The sequence below is a fragment of the Canis lupus genome, chromosome 19, assembly GCF_011100685.1.
Source record: "Canis lupus familiaris isolate Mischka breed German Shepherd chromosome 19, alternate assembly UU_Cfam_GSD_1.0, whole genome shotgun sequence".
NCBI classification, from domain to species: Eukaryota; Metazoa; Chordata; class Mammalia; order Carnivora; family Canidae; genus Canis; species Canis lupus.
This window is the reverse complement of record NC_049240.1, coordinates 36,799,241-36,817,029: the sequence shown is the minus strand read 5'-3', so window position 1 is coordinate 36,817,029 and position 17,789 is coordinate 36,799,241. Positions and strand designations below refer to the sequence as shown.

Genomic DNA, 17,789 nt, shown 5'->3' with positions numbered 1-17,789 from the left:
TGCACTCCTTCTCTTTCTAAATCAGAGCTGAAGAGCACCCATGCTCACAGACTGTCATCTCCTCTGCTCAGAGGTCACCAAAGTCTTTACCTCTCAAAACTTCTCTGAGCTTTCAATTATGTACATATGAGCAGAAATTGGCAATTTCCACCTTTACAGTCTTGATGCTGGGTTCCCTCCCCAAACGAGGGTGGCCATGACCTTCTCTGTGCCATAACTCTTTTTTGCCTCCAACTTCCCATCAAAATGGCTGTCTCCCACTAGGGAATGGGCAGCTCCCTAAAGTATTCCCACGTCTTTTGGTGCCTTGGCAGAAGGGAACTAGTGTAAGGTGTTGCCTCCAAAGAAAGGCTGGGCTGGAGTTCATTGGTGTGGCCATGTCCTGCCCTCACTAAGGCTTCAGGCACCAGCTACCCTTCCCCACAAGACTTCCTTGACTGCTGGTGGGATCCTGGTCCTCTGGCTTCTAGTTCCCAGCTCCTGAAAAATACCTCTACAGGGACCCTCTCCACCCTGTCTTTAAGGATGCAACACACTCTGACTCACAGTATGAGCCAAATTTTTTAAAAAGGAAAAAGATTTTTAAAGGAAGGAAGAATGAACCCACAGATTGTTTTTCTGTTCTTTGCTATCACTGAGCTGCATAAAAATAAAGGTGATCCAATTTCTAGACCTCCTGGATATGATCACAACCTGCTTTCTGCCTGAAAACCCTGCCTTCTGAGTGGTATTGAAAAAAGAGGGAGACACAAAGATACCCAAGCCCAGGCTGTTTACTGCACAATTGTCCCTGGAGGAGGGGGCTGTCTGCAGGCGGCTCTGGGTGGGAAGCTGGTAGGGTTGGAAGGGGCTGCTGGGGAGGCTCTGCAATTGCCCAGGCAGGTTCTCCCTGGAGCTGGCGACAAGAGCCACTCAGCATCCGGTCGCACTGTCATCAATCATGAACTTGGGAAAAACTTCCAGTGCTAGAGTTTATTATCAACTCTTAATGAAAATATATGGGTTTCACAAAATAGTCTGAAAGGCGCACAGTGTCTGAGTGTGAAACGGCAGACTTGTCTGCTCAGGCGCCAGGGCAAAGGCGATGACTGCCTGACTGCTGGGGAGCAGCGAGGCGCCCCGGGCCCTGAGCACACAGCAGGCCGTGCGCACGGCCGAGCAGCGTGCTCTACGAGGAGCCAGGAGGACGGGCTCACATAAAAAATCATAAAAATAACTAGGCTTTGAGGTGGAACACTTGTCCGGCCTCTGCAAGGAGGCTCGGCCATCCCGATTTCATTCCATCCTCACAACCAGCCTGAACAGTTGGAAGCACTATCCTCATCTTACAAATGAGGAAACTGAGGCTCGAGGTCATTAAGTAGCTTGACAGATCTCACTAGGATTCCAAGCCAGGCCTGTCTGGTACTAAAAGCTCGGCTCTTACCAAGGCGTTAAGGGTGCTGTTCCTGTAAAGGGTTGGAGATGATTGGTTTTGCGTCTTTGCAAGTCTTTAAACACGGGTGGGCTTTATTCTCCGACCGTATCAAACTGGGTCCCCAGCTGGATTTGGCCCACGGGCTCCAGCTCACTGATCCCTGCTCTTAATCATCGTGACTCTGCTTCCACTTAGCTCGTGACCTTGGGCGGGCACGTCTCTCTGCGACATAGGTGCCTCTGTGGCATGGGTTGACAAGCAAGCACAAAATGGGAAACTGGGAAATGGGAGAGAAGCCTTAAGTTAACTTCCCAGCACCCTGGGAATCTTAATACTACAGTTACTACTCCAGTGGCTTCCTCATGGTTTTCCTTTAGGGAAATCCTTCCCAAATCCAAGGCTGTGATTAATCAAATAGCAAGCGGCTTCGAAGCCCTTTTGAAACAGGGTGAGTGTAATTAAATGAATATAAGCAAATGATACAAAGCAACACCGAGAGTGACATCCTTTACTAACTTTAATCTACCACTTCTCACCTTTAATGACTTTAATGGATAAGTTTAACTTTAAACAGGAAGCCTAGGTTAAAGAAATCAACTAATTTATTGAGTGTTGGCTGTGTGCATCTTATCTTAATTAGCTCTCCCTCCAGCTGCGGGGGTGGTGTAGGTCCACCAATCTGTACTATTGATTGAATTTTGAATTTTAAGGATGATTTCTCCCCATACTAGCATTTATGTATGTTCTCAGTAAGTAAACTGGGTTGGGGAGACACAGAGACAGAGAGACAGGGAGAAGATTCTCCTTCAATCAATCATCAAACTGTTCCTTCAGGCTGAAGAAGCCAATTTTAGAAAATAGAGGATCAGAGAAATGCTCCTTGTCTTAGGCCCATATTTCTGAACAAATCACTAGCAAGAGAGGTGGAAATTCCAGGCCCTTCTTCTGGAACTGAGGTTGTTTGAGGACAGGTTAGGTTTGCTCTGGTAAGAAATAATTCTGAGGTCTTCAGGTTTCATTTCCCTTACGGTCCACTGGGGACCCTGCTTAATATCATTCACACTGTGGGACCCAGACTGAAGGAGAAGTCACTTCTAGGGCACTGCTGATCACTACATAGGGGAAAAGAGAGTTCTGGAAGGTCTAACACTGGAGATTCAATTCTCCAGCCTAGATAGAAGTAACACATCAGGGATCCCTGGGTGGCTCAGTGGTTCAGCGCCTGCCTTTGGCCCAGGGCGTGATTGTGGAGTCCCGGGATCAAGTCCCGCATCAGGCTCCTTGCATGGAGCTTGCTTCTCCCTCTGCTTGTGTCTCTGCCTCTCTCTCTCTCTCTCTGTCATGAATAAATAAAATCTTTAAAAAAAAAAAAAAGAAGTAACACACATCAACTCATTCACAATATATCATCCAGGACTAAGCATATTGCCCCACTCAACTACAAGGGAACCTAGTGCCCAGAAGGAGAGAGAATCAGAATATTTGGATATAGCACCAATAACTACCATAGGAGTCAGTCAGTGCTGCTACACAAATGGGGGAAGCGATATGAATGTAGAGAAAAGCCCAGCACTTACTATATTACCAATTACAGAGCAAGAAATAGAAGCTCAGAGAGAAAAGTATCCCAGAAGGGAACAAAGAGACAAAGAAAAGACCAGTCTAGTAGGTCTGTCATTTGAATAACAGGAGTTCCTAGAATGAGAAAAGAAAATGAAGAGAAGGAAATCATCCAAGATATAATTCCAGAAGATTTCTAAGAACTGAAAGGTCATGTTTCTATATTGAAGGGACTTGGCAAATGCCCAGCATAAAGACTGAAATGGTACCACAGCAAGGTAGCAGCACCATAAAATTCTGGAACACTGGAGACAAAGAGAAGATCTTATAAGCTTCCAGAAAGAAAATTTCAAAACCTAGTTTCATATATTTGGATACAAGATTCAGAATGGTGTCGGGTTTCTTGATAGCATTGCTAAAAACAAGACAATAATGGCTCAAAGCTTTCAAAGCTAAGTGTCTATACCCGGTCAAATTCTCAATCAAGTGTCCATGTAAAATAAAACAGAGCCCAGATGTACACAGCCCAGAAGATGATGAAGAAAAGTTTCAAGGTGACAGTTTGAGAAAGAATAGCCAAGGCTAAAGGTAGACAATCCAGAATAAAGCAAGTCAGAGGGAGCCAATGAAGATTCTTAACGAAAAAGAAAAAAAAAATAAATAAATAAATTAATAGACTAATGTACTGAAAGAGATGTATATACCCAAGGGAAAGGTGAGGGTTGTATTATTATTTTTTTTGTGAGGGTTGTATTAATATGTACATGAAAACTGAACCAATTTTTTTTTTTTTTTTTTTTTTTTTTTTCTTCAAAGATTTTATTTATTTATGATAGTCACAGAGAGAGAGAGAGAGAGAGGCAGAGACACAGGCAGAGGGAGAAGCGGGCTCCATGCACCGGGAGCCCGACGTGGGATTCGATCCCGGGTCTCCAGGATCGCGCCCTGGGCCAAAGGCAGGCGCCAAACCGCTGCGCCACCCAGGGATCCCTGAACCAATTTTTAAGTCAATTATTAACCCTAGACAATACAAGATGTTAGGCAAAAAAAGAAAAATAATCCCAAGCTACTACATGGATTGGGTGTGACCAGCATTTCCCTAGTCAGAGTGATGTAAATCCTGTATCCAGCTCAAACAAAAATTATAACAGAATCACATGGGGACAAAGAAAGAAGGGGGGGTGGGTTTCGTGTGATGGAGGTAAGTCAGAAGAGTGAACATGAGCTAAATCTTTATCTTCCCTCATAGGAAGTCGATAGATAATGGCTAAAACTAGGGAGAAAGTTTTTAAATAACAGCAACGTAAACACAGTATTTAGAAATATAGAACTAGATGCCAAAGGAATCAATTAAAACAGTTGAAGTGCTTGCCCCGAAGAGCAGGGAATGGCGGTGGATACACAAGATGATGTCTTGAAATAAGAACGGTTTGACTATATGCACTATGTATACTTTGATAAAATAAAACCCTCAATTTTTAAAAAAATACTAGAGGAGAAATAATAGCCTATTCCACCAATAAAGGGTGTTGTAACAATTCAAGAGAGATTTAAATTATTGACAGGCCCTTCTGCTGTAACAGGAGTTTCTATCACACAGGTTAGCTCAAACATTCGTGGTAAGTGAAGAAATCAAGTCAGTAATGTGGAAGTCATTTTCAGAGTCGGTGTTCCCCAGCAGGCTTAAGTGTTTGCAATCAGGGGCTAGCCGCTGACCACAGCGTATGCTAAAACCCGTCCATGGTCCCGGGATCGAGTCCCGCATGGGGCTCCCAGCATGGGGCCTGCTTCTCCCTCTGCCTGTGTCTCTCATGAATAAATAAATAAAACCTTTAAAAAAATAAAATAAAATAAAACCCCATCCATGCACAATCTTCAAAGGAAGGCCATTCTGTACACGGTGCCTGTTTTCACTACACTTTTCTCTTGGTTTTGTTTGATAACAGGCTCATTATGAGGTGCCCCCAATCTCTGCACACTGTCCATTATTGCTGTACTTAGCAGTCCCCATCTTTTCTCACTCCCCTGATGTTCAGATCGTGCTCGTTTTGATTTGTTAGGTAGAGTTCTATATTTGCTATAATATATCATTATTTATTGGGCAATTAAACTGTCTTTTAAACTATGCTGGTAGCTTTATTAGGCTTCTTATTGTCTTTTTAGTGCTCTGGTTGCAAAGTAGCTTAGGTTTTGAGTTTTCTTCCCTTGACTTTATATTTTTCCATGAGCCCTGTTCTTTTTTAGTGTATGATTTTGCAGAATATGAGAGTTTTCAGGAAAATTTTATTGTGTTATAACAGAAATTCTTGTGTTTGCTATCATACACACATGATTTAAATTCCAAGCATTCTTTTAAAAGTTATAAAAATACAGTGTGGTAGACAGAATTCTGAGATGATACCCAAGATTCCTCGATCCTGGTATAACAAACCCTGTGTAATCTCTTCCCCTTGAGTGCGGACGGGACTTGCCAATATGGTGAACTGACGTCACTCCTATTTCAAGTGACAAAGGCAAAGAAATGTTTGCAGATATGATTAAGAACATCAGTCAGTAACTCTGAGGTAATCAAAAGGGAAACGACCTTGAGTGGGCCTGCCCTAATCAGGTGAGCCTCTGGAAGATGTCAGACTTGACACCACAGATTCTCCTGGTGGCCTTGAAGAAGCAAGCCACCATGTGCTCCACAGATGCAAGCAAGTAAATTCTTCCAAGGGAATCTGGAAGAGGGCACTGAGCCTCAGATGAGCCCCTGGCCCCAGCTGCTACCTGAACTTCAGCCCCATGAGACCCTGAAGAGAGGACCTAGCTAAGCCGTGGCTGGACACGTGATTCAGGGAAATCGAATAATAAATCCATGTTCTTTATATCTGCTACATTAGTGGTAATTTGTTACACAGCAACAGAAAACTAACACCTACAGAAATAAGTTATTTTGATTCCTCCTACACTTTCTATTATCTTAGTTTGGACTGCAATTCTTTAAAGAAGACATGGAACCCGGAATCCATAAAAGGGAATTTTGAATAGTTAGATTTCATAATATTTGCAAACTTCTATATGATAAAAGTCACCATGAATAGCGTTAAATGGCAGTGCCATGCTAGAGGAAAATATTTCCAGCACATGTGACTTAACCACAGAGGGCGTGGACTCGGCTGTGACTAGAGACCTGTGGTCCCTGTCATGATGTGGGAAGCCACCATGCGTACAGCCCAGTGGTAGGCATGATGAAGGGTAGGGTGGGGCATGGATGATGCCGGGTATATAGGAAACTTTTCTTGCCATCCTGACTGAGAAGCTGGGTCAGAGATGGGCTCCCAGGATCTCACATGCAGAACTGGAACTCCAGATGTGCTTTCCCATAGATAGAATGATTTAGTATCCTATTAAATCTATAGTGTTGCAGACATTCCACCTGCAAGTGGGGCATAAGGGAAATCCCCCCGCTGCCCCTACCAGAGGTGGCGAGAGGTGGAACTTTCTGCTAAAGTGACAGGGACAAATTCCCTGCAGTAGAAGATGACATGGGAGTTTTGCAGCTATTGGACTTTAATGGGCCACCTAAAATTCAGTAATATTTAAATTCACTGGAATGTACATGATAAGGACTCTCAGCCAAATTGGCATTGTTTCTACTCAGAGAAAGGGATAAATCTAATACAGAAAAAATATCTAGAATCTAGGCTTGTTTAAAACATGCTTCTTCGAAGAAAAAGCCTGGGGATGGCACACACTCTGCCCAGTTTTCTTTCCTAGTTCCAGCCCGAACCACAAGTTTTAATGCTCGCAACAATTATCCCAGAAATCTGGACAGATTTAATCAGCAAAAATTAACTTCTGCTCCATGGATGGATTGTATTTATGAAGACAGGACATCAGATACAAACATTTTGGAAAGGTATTTTTTTAACACTGACAATTGGAACAATTGAGTGTGATTAAGTCGTCTTGGGGAAATACACCTAACCTCTGGAGGGTGATATTTAGGAGTGAATAGGAACACTCCCAGGGAGTCTCCCACATGATGCCAGGGGGAGAAGCAGAACCTTGGCTTCATGAGAGCCTGCTGGGTGGCATTTCCGAAATTTGGCCCATTAAACACGTTGAACAAAAAGGAAAAAGTAATTACCCAGATAATTGAGGCTTGTTCCAAACCTCTCACATGAAATAACCAGATAATTACAAAAGATTTATCTTGTACTCTGGGAGTATTTGGGGTGTGTGTTTGAATCATTTATATGAATTTTCCCACTGTCCACTTCTGTTTTCCAGTGTGGAGCTCCTCCGAGGCTAAGAGGATACCACTACAGAATTCCAAGAAAGTATGTTGGTAATGGAGCCTGGGATCACGGATGCAGGCCCCAGAGTCAGGAGGAACAACACAGGCCAGCCAGAAAGCCATCGGCTCCTCCATTTACAGACCATGTAGATCACACACAGCTTCTGGCCCTGTCGGTGGCAGCACTGATTTTTAGAGCCCAATCAAGAAATTAATGTGAATCTGTAGGATGCCTCAAGTCCAACACTTGGCAGCACGCAGGGCAATAATTATGCTCAATTACAGCCTAGCGTGTGGCTTTCTGGAACCATGAAAATCTCACATCAAACTAATCTCTAAGGGAAAAGAAGAACCTATTTTGGCTTTTTTTTTTTTTTTTTTGCACTGCTAAATACTAATTCCAAATTTAGTCTCCAGAGGGCTTCCACCATTTCATATTTGTCACCAGTTGCCATGAAATCCCTGAGCTAAGAAGTTAAGTGATGGTATCCACATCCCCAGGGAACTTCAAGGTCTGTCCTGATTCAAAGATAAACAAAGGATTCTGACAACCCCGTCTTATGGAAATGGATCTCCACTGAGGTAATACGATGGGAAAATAAAACAGAAGCAAAGCTCAGAGGTGACCACACAGAAAACAGCCCGCATTAGGGGATGGGTTCATTTTTTAATTTTCAGGTTTCCACTAAGCCTGCTTGTTTGCTACTGCTTGTGAACATACACCTATCAGCTGTTTTGTAAAAGCATAGCAGAAGCCAAACCAAACAAAACAAGAGAAGCAGGGGGACAGCAGGTGGGCAGACGCAGAGGCATGTGCTCCCACCCAGAGTTGGCCACAGCCTTCTACCTGCCCCAGACTCTGGGCACAGAGGAGTGATTGCAAAGGCTGAGGGCTGAGATGCATTTTAAGAATTCACTCACACTCTGTGATATTAAGAATGTCTCACAAACATTAGCTTCTTGGCTTCCATTGCTCAGAATTTATTAATACTGTTAAAAACAAGACAATAGGCCCCAAATGGAGTCCATTAATGCTAAACCCCACATCACCAAACTGAGACTTAACTTGATTACGGTGTTGGCTCTCCCAGAAATGGAATCTTCAACCAGCCAATCGGGAATCACTTGATCAGCACTACTTGGGTAATCTGCCCCATGTGAAAGTGACCTTGCAATAACCAGTTCGCTTTTTTGCCCAGCATAATTCCTTGTTCTTGCTCCCTTCTGCCTATAAAAGTCTTTTATTTTGTTTGTTCCTCTGAGTTCCTTTCTGTGTGCTGGATTGGACGCCATCCAGTTCATGAATCATCAAATACAGCCAATGAGATCCTTAAAATTCATTCAGTTGAATTTTGTGGGTTTTTTTTAAACAATATTCATATATTTCAAGAAATTCCAATTTGGGTAGATAATCTAGGAAGTCCTTGATTTCACTGTAACACGAGAAAGCAGAATTTGGCTAGATGTAGGAGACACTGATCTGGAGGAGAAGAGGAGGGAGGGTAGGAACTCTGGCCAAGAAACCGACATCAAGTAAATTACAGATAGGACCAGTAATATACAATGAAGTAACTATAAATGTCTATAATATTAAAAAAGCAAAATTATAGTTCTATCCTTATAAAAACAGTCATAAATGAACCTAATATATTGATTATCTAAAGGGCCCCAACATTCTATAAAATGTTACATCGACCATAAAATCTATTGTAAATCCGATATAAAATGAATATGCCAGCGTTAAGCATTAAACATTTGGTCTGATTTATAGAATTAAGAATCAGTTAGAGGATCAATTTAGATGTCCTGAGATGAGGGGAGAAGTCAATTTGGAATGACTGAAACATACCTTTCTTTTCTTCCATAAACCATCGGGTACCAAACTGAGACCCATTAATCAGGCCAACAGCTGAGCAAGTGCTTTGAAAAACACACCCTGCAGTTCCACTGCTCACCCCCAGGTGACATGGGCCATTCACGAGGCTCAGAAAACTCAAAAGGGGAGTGAGTCTAAATGAATAATCAGCCTGGTTTGAGTCTGAAAATAATTCTAGGCTAAAAGACCAACAGTTCTCATATTGTTTATAAGGTGCTGTTGTATGTCTACGGTCTGTTACCTGCTGTGGTTGGTGAGCAGGCTAGAGATTGTCTCTCTGCAAGGGGCTTCTAGAAGCCCTTTTGTTTAAAGCTAAGTCATGTTGGTGGGGGGGAGTGCTGGCTGGGGCAGACCAGGGAGCACAGATTGTCTATCTGAAAGGGCAAGGGGACCGCTGCTGGGGATGGGGGGGGAATGGGGGGGGGCAGAAGGCATGTGTTACTTGGACTTCTGATGCTCTTGACCGTGATTACTGAGGGGTCAGTCTCGTATCAGGAAAGGCTGGTGCTAAGTCATATGGACAATTTCAACCCCACGTGAAACTGAAAGCCGAAGCCATTGATTTGAGTCCTTCTCTGCTCACCTCTCTTCTGTGTCCCCTGGAAAGTCATTCCCTCCATGCTGTCATGCTGCTGCTGGCTTTTCTGGTGTGCCACCTTCCCAGCTCCACCCACACTGAGATCCTTTTCTCACCCTTCTCATCTAAATTTAGTTGCCCTAGGTCCCCTTCTGCTAGGGCTAATTCCCTCCTAAGAAAGGAGGGTCAGCTAAGGTGTTAATTGTTGGTAAGGGCTCATTGGGATGTCCTCCACAAATCTCATTTGCATTTTAATAGAGGTCTTTTAGGCCTTGGTAGAGAAGTTAATAATGGGGGTTTCCTGAGAGACCAGTGAGGAAGATAAATTAGAGCACCCTGACATTTACTACAGGGTCCTGTTCCTCCTCTGGTCCTGTTAATGTCCTACTCCCAAACCCTTGCAGAACTCAATTGTCTCCTGTAGCTCCAGGCACCTCCCCCCAGAATTTTGTGTGTCACACCCCTGTAGGTACATCTAGCATGCAGGACCCATTGCTCTTAAAAGTCCCAGTGAAGGGACACCTGGGTGGCTCAGCAGTTGAGCTTCTGCCTTTGGTTTAGGCCATGATCCTGTAGTTCTGGGATCAAGTCCCACATCAGGCTCCCTCCATGGGGCCTGTTTCTCCCTCTGCCTGTGACTGCCTCTCTCTGTGTCTCTCATGAATAAGTAAGTTTTTTAAAAATCTAAAAAAAAAAAAAAAGTCCCAATGAAGCTCTCCTATCCTAACTGCATGGGACCCTCCTAAGAGCTATGAAGCTCAGTGCAACCTCTTGCTATTCCTGCTCCATCCTTGGAGTAATGGGGGAACTGAGAAGGAAGCAACAGAGAAGGCAGGGAGAGAAGGTTGGCATCCTAGATTTGGTGCAAATCCACACTGGGCTGAGATTCAACAGATTCCTCATGACCCCCTCTCCATCCGCAGTGTGCCTGGGCTCCTTCCTCCCCACCCCTGCCAGCCAGATGTGACTACAACATTAACATCCTCATCTCTCTGGCTGTAAGCAGCCCCTGGCATGGTCAAGAACTTCAATTCTTGTAGTGGTCTTCTCCCTCACTCCACACACTCCTGAAAATCCCCCACAGTATGTCTTACATGTGAGCGAGCCTGTGTCCCTGAGGAGGCATCACTTGACAGCTCTGTCCCTTTCCACAGGGAGGCTATCACCCACAGTGGCCTTGACCTCTGACCCAGTGGAGAGTGCAGACCTGTCACTAGTCTCAGAAGAGTTCAACAGGTCTGTTGGGAAGGAAGCCTCACTCTAACAATTGTATCTTTCCTAACTCACTTAAGGAAGATGCATAGCACCCATATTTGTGGGATCCTGGGATTCAGCATGATGGAACTACAAGGCCACAGACAGCTTTCTCCCCATAGCTAGTTTCAGGGTGCATATCAGGCTATCCTTGGGGAATCCTACTCCTTTACTATTATTATAAAAAAAAATATGGCTTCCCATGCTGGATTCGTTTTACCCAGGACTCACTCAGTCTCCCTAAATCTTGGATTCCATCAGACATCCCTCCCAGGCATTATGGAGGTTTATCTGCAAGCTGACCTCTACACAACACTCCTGAAAAGGATGGCTTCATTCCTACAAAGGGACGCCAAGCTTCTAGAGTGACTTTATTTGGAGGTCTTGGTCCAGCGCAAATGTTACCATGAAACACCTCCAGAGCTCAGCCCCATATCCTCAGGCAGGCATTGGAGCAAAGGGAGGCTCTCTCTTTTTTTAAGATTTTATTTCTTTATTCATGAGAGACACAGAGAGAGAGGCAGAGAGAGGTGGAGGGAGAAGCAGGCTCCCTGCAGGGAGCCTGTTGTGGGACTCTACCCCAGGACCCTGTGGGATCATGACCTGAGCCAAGGGCAGATGCTCAACCACTAATTCACCCAGGTGCCCTGGGAAGCTCCTTCTTACAAAAAGGTGAGACTGGTCTCAGGGGTGCTCCTGTAACAGCAGAGAGAGCACGTTTCATCCACGGCTGGAGGAGCACACTAGATGCTACAAGGGAAGTAGGGACCAAGGGAGAAAGGGACAGCTGATGGAAAGGGTGCCTTAGAGGCCCAGCGTGTGAGTTCATTTATGGCCTCAAGTGAACCACACTTTTGTTGATGAGGATGAATGTCTGAGGTCTCCAGAGGCATTTGTTGAATGGTGAGAGTCACAGGGTTGTTCAACTCAGATGTTCAACACTACCCAGGGGTAGACTTAAAAGTCTCTGCTTAAGTAATGAGACTGGTAACTTACAGAGAGCGCTGGACACAGGTGCCTCCAACACGTGGTTCCGAGTGTCCCATGCTGACTCGCTTGCTGTAGTCTTCAACTCTAGACCCTGCTGAAAGAAGGAGAGCCCTTAGATGCCCAGAGGAAAATGTCAAACCATCCAAGGTTACAGCTAGGACAAAGACTCTCTCCTTGACCAAGCTTTAGTCGGGCTCCCTTGGTCCTTCTTTATGGCTATGCCTCATCCTTGGGCCCAAGACTAACCCAATCTCAGAGAAGAATCATGTGAAACCCATTCCCTATCCTTGATATCTGATTGCCCTTAATATCTGACCAAGTTCTTCATCACCCATTTTTGAAGGCTGTCCTCCTCCTGTCTTGAGCTAGAATCCTCCTACACTTGATGTCTCCTCTTGGAGATTTTCCAGCTATTGACCCCTTCACTGTGCTTGTTGTTTACAAATCCTGACTTGTCCTTGTTGTGTTCAGGGGAGAGACCCCTATTGCAACCTAAGACCCCTGTTGCAATAACCTTGAATATTACCAGTTCAACCAGTGTCAGAATAATTTCTCTTTAACAGCTGAGGTCCCTGTCTGAACTGTGCTGGTCAAGCAAGAAGCACTCCTGCTTTGGCCTTCAGGCAGCAAGGACAAGAGCTGCATTAGGCAAACTATCCAGGGGTGGGTTCTAGGATTCAAAGCCTGAAAAAGACATTAGAAACTAGGACCAGGGAAGAAGCTGTCCCCTCTGGTCATCCTTAACCTCCATGCATGCTGCTCCTGGTCTGACATCACACATAACCTCAATATGACATTCCCAAAATGAGAGGGACAGGTGTCTGGGGTCCCCGTGTGGAGAAGAAAGGATCCATAGCTGGGTGGTGGAGGCCCTGAAGTGGACTAAGGAAGAGATACTGGTTAACGTTCAAAAACGGGGCTGCCCAATCCATCCCTTCATTTGTGGAGTCTGGCTTACTTAGTGACAACACTGGGGACAGAGTTCTGAGATAGCAGAGTGCAAAAGACTCATGCAAAGGCCACATCCTGTTAACCTCCCAGAACAAAGTTAAGGTGAGCCTGATGGAGGCTTTTTGCAGGGGTTGTGAAGAATCTACTAGGGAGAAAGAAAAAAAAATTTTTACCACACACCATTGGAGGTTGTATTCTTTTGGACTCTTGGGTTGCAAGTGACAATAACCCAGACTATGTTATGTGGACAAAAGAAACCGATTAGCTCATGGAACTGAGAAGTACAGGAGTAGTGCCCATTTCAGGCAAAATTAGATCTAAGAGCTCAGATTTGGTTGTCTAGAAATTGTTGCTCTGAGCCTATTTCCTCTCTGTCAGCTTTGTTCTTGGGCAGGCACCCTCTCCCCTTGTGGAAGCAAAGACTGTCAGCTGCTCTGGGCTTACAGTTCACAGTTTAAAAATCCTAGGCCAAAGAACAAGACTCCTTGTCAATATTTTCAGCAAGAGCCTAGGCGCTGACTCCAGCTGGTGCGGCTTGTCATGTGCCTGCTGCTGGGCCATCACTGTGCCCAGAAGGATGCGTGATCTGACAGGCCAGGCCTGAGTGAGGCCCTCGCCTCTGATGCCTGGGGAGTGGGGGTGGGGGATGAGAACTGCACTTTGAGTGGGAGGGGTTAGATCTCCAAAGGGAAATAGATAAGCTGTCCCCCAGAGAAGGACTGACTGCTAGACAGGCACAGCCAGTGCCTACCCAGTGAGCTGTGGAACTGCAACACAGTTAATTGCTTGGAGCAGCCCGGGTGGCTCAGCGGTTTAGGGCCGCCTTCAGCCCAGGGCCTGATTCTGGAGACCCGGGATCGAGTCCCACGTCGGGATCCCTGTGCGGAGCCTGCTTCTCCCTCTGCCTGTGTCTCTGCCTCTCTCTCTCTCTCTCATGAATAAATACATAAAATCTTTTTAAAAAATAAATGCTTGAGCTCTGAAAACAAGGAGGGTTGGAGTACTTATGACATCTTATTATGTGAGCTCAGCAAATGGTTTTATTCTGTTAGGTTTCAGCTTTCTCAATGTACAATGGGGATATAATCTATCTAGGCTGTGGGTGTACTGGACAAGACTACATGTTCACCAAATGTTATATAGAAATAGCCCTCCTTCCCAACTTCCCCTACCACCCCAGCTTAGATTCCACTGAATGAAGGTAAAGATCTTGGCTGTTTTTTCATAGACATTTCTCCATTCCTTGTATACAGTAGGCACCCAGCCAAGATTTGTGGATTTAGTGAATGATGACAGTATTTTTTTTTTTTAAGATTTTATTTATTTATTCATGAGAGACACACAGAGAGAGACACAGACAGAGGCAGAAACAGGCTCCATGCCGGAAGCCCGATGTGGAACTCGATCCTGGGACCCCGGGATTACGCCCTGAGCCAAAGGCAGACACTCAATCGCTGAGCCACCCAGGTGTCCCACGATGACAGAATTAATAAATTTCTAGTAAATTCCTACTCTTCGATGTCAGCTCCTAAGCCTTACCAAACAGAATTAGTCATTTCCTTCTCTTTACCTGTTGGAAGTTTCCATTAACTTCTGTTTACAGCCCTTATCAGCAAGACTGAGAACCAAGCCTATGTGTGACTTAACTCTAGGTGCCACTGCCTGGCACCTAGCACAGAGCACATGGCACCTGGTCCAATCTCTTGACCTTAAAGATGCTGTCACAGAGACCCAAGGAGGTTAAATAGTTTACCTAAAGCCACACCGCCTACCAGTTGGGCCATTGACTTCTAGTACAATACTCTTCCTTCTACTTCATACCACCTAGACCTTGTCTGGTTCTACCTTCTGTTTCATACCACCTGGACCTTGTCTGGTCCTCCTCTGCTGCCATAAGCAACAAACACTGCTAGGGATCAAGTGAAGTTCTCAATCCTCTAGAAAGGAAGGGTCATCGTCAATATGTAAACCAGCACAGAGGGCAGCATCAAGTCCCAAAGGAGAGTTCAAGAATCATTCACATGCTCTATCTCATATATAAAAGCTTTTTCAGTCTCAGACAGTTTCCTTTTGCAACCTTTACATCTTCCCAATAGCTCCAGCAAGGCTCAGCCATTCCTTCCCAATTCCCACAACACATGCACACCCAACACCAAACCACTGATGGAGGAGGCCACTAGGCCTTCTTTGGGCTGGAGAATGAATGCAAAAACCCACAACAATGAATATTTTGCCTCTTCTCCACACTACTCCATCCCATCCTCTGTCTGAAGGAAGAGGTCCCAACAGGTGCCAAACCATCCGGTCTCTCCCCTTCCCTAACTACTCCCAAAGCCCAGGTGCCCTGCTCAGTTAATTTCTATTAAAAACAGGACCTACCATTACCCCATTCAAGACAGTTTATACTGTTCTTGTTGGAGACTGTGAAAAGATATTTTTTTTATTCATTCCATTTGTTTAACAAACATTTTAGTGGCTACTATGTGCCTGGCACTGAGCATACTAAAACAAATAAATGAAGACTGAAGATTGTATCTGCTTGCTAAAGCCTCTGTGTAACCCAATAGTAACATTTGTTTCAAAATCCCTGAAGCAAAAAAAAAAAAAAAAAAAAAAAAAATTCCCTGAAGCAGAGAAGTTTTCTCATTCACCACCACCCTACCCCCACAATATTTAATTCAAAGAAACGCTTTGAAGAGTATGTTATCAATAGACTTTTAATTAAGAGGAAAGGTTCTTTAAAGGTAATCTTGATCTTTGTCAAAAAGGTGTTATTCTTAAAAATCTTTTTAAATGAAAATAGGTGGGGTTCAGAATAATATTGCTAATAGCTAATATTGCTAGAAAGAAGGTTCAGGTGACGTGTTTATTGCTTCTTTAACACCCAGAGAAAAGGCTCCTTCTAAATTTAAAGTAAAGCTAACTATTCTGATATGAGAAAACATTTACGACTCCTTCAAACGTCTCTTTTGAAGGAGCTCAGAACCCAGTGCAATTTTCTCTAGGACTCAGATGCACAGCAAATACATCTCAATGAATGAACTTGGCTGTGCATAAACCATTTGCTTTCACTTTCATTTTCAATGAATTTATTCATTTCACAAAGTTAATGACCCTAACTTGTTAGTGTTAGTTGGGCTTCTGGAATGTTCCCCAATATCATAATGCTTCTTCCTTAAAAGGCATAAGAAAGTATCATTTTCGGTAGAAAAAGGGACATTTTGCTTTCCTATTTATCCAAATATCTAACTTTCAAGCGAGGAGACTGAGGCCCAGAGTGTTTTGCTCAGGAGCACAGAATGTATTACCACTAGAGCCTAGACTAAAATAAGCCTCTTAACTCCAAATTGAGAGTTATACTTAAAGGAGCCCATTAAATAACTGTATTCTTTGAAATTTACATAAGAGTTTGCTGATTGTTAAGGATCTATTATGTATCAGGTACTTTACATGCATATTTTTTCTTTTAATCCTTACATAAAACCTCCAAAATAAGGATCATAGATAGATGCTGCTAAAGCATTTAAATAATACCATATGTAGCACTTATGGTGTACTGAACACTTCCTATATATTATCTCTGATTTTCACAAAAATCCTGCAAGGTATCATCATTCCTGTTTCACAGATAAGACACTTGGTTCTCTAAGAGATGAAGCAACTTGCTAAACTCACATAGCTAAGAAATGATGGGGCTGGATTCAAATCTCAAAGCCTGTGTACTTCCCCTTATAATGCTGTCCCTATAGACAGCCAGAGATGTTCTTCCAACTTAAACACACCGTATCAGATATGGGCCCCTCAAGCAGGCCTATCTTTCCCACAGAACATCCCACTCACAGCATTAGATAGCTGCTTCCAAAGACACTGCAACTAGTAAAAGTCAGCTGGGGCTTCCAGGTGGAGCTGAGCTTTATTTAGTACAGTGATGCCACATGAGGCAACTTTGCATTGGGTCTGTCTGGCCGCTAGCTTGTCAGCGTCAAAAACCTAACCCTGCCATTTCTATCAAGGGTAGCTTGTGTCCTTAAAAATAAATTTGCATTAGCCATAACACAAAATAATAATCATATAAGAATTATGATAATACTGATAACCATTGCTTATTGAATATATGTTATGTATGGTGTGTTTTGCAGTCATTACCTTTAATTATTATGGAGATAGATCTTCTTACCTAGGAGACAAAACCCATTTTCCATTTAAGACACAGCCTCATGTTGAATTGTGGTGTTTAAGAGTATCCTAAAGAAAGTGAACAAAGAACTGTTATGGAGGAGGTAAGGGTCTTACCTCATTCTGCAGTGATTTAGTGAATATTCCCTAGTGAAAGATAATTTCCAAAAGTTTATTTTTCTTTATAAGTGTTTCACAGCTTTGTCTAAAATCAGAGCTAGTAATATGATAATCGGTACTCAAATCTAGAGCGGCTATTTTTTTCCCCTTTGGTACTCCTTAATAGTGATGCCACACACTTATGCTATGATGCCTAAGGCAACAATCTGGTAAGATTTTGAGAAATCTTGTCTGTGTCATCATGTAATAAGTTATTTACAAATTCGATCACAATATGTGATACTACTGGGAAGAGTTAAGCAGTTAGGTATGGCACCTTGATTTTGACAATTTTTTGTACTGGTATTTTGGGAAAAAACAGTGTGTTAGGCCAAGAGAGCCGTATCACTTCTTACTATGTAGTGCAGCAACATCTTTTTTTTATCTATATCAGCAACCAAAATCAACCTCATTCCAAAAAGTAGAGATAGGAACTTTTTGCAAAGTAAGTCAAAAGTCACCCACTCTTTCGCAGCCTTTAGCCTCTTTTCGATGGTTCTGTAAAGCAAGATCATGACAATAGGAATGAACTGTGGCACTTCAATTA

At 43.6% G+C, this 17,789-nt stretch overlaps 1 long non-coding RNA gene across 2 annotated transcripts; it reads right to left on the bottom strand.

Moving 5' to 3' along the window:
• Window positions 1–8,224: 8,224 nt before the first annotated feature.
• LOC119864390 lies at window positions 8,225–17,157 on the bottom strand. 2 transcript variants are annotated; one of them, XR_005373800.1, is made up of 3 exons: window positions 17,054–17,157; window positions 11,963–12,050; window positions 8,225–8,739 (listed from the first exon to the last, which is right to left on the bottom strand). It is a non-coding gene; the product is annotated as an uncharacterized LOC119864390 (long non-coding RNA). The 2 variants fall into 2 exon arrangements; XR_005373801.1 differs by having other exon boundaries at window positions 11,963–12,047.
• Window positions 17,158–17,789: the final 632 nt, after the last annotated feature.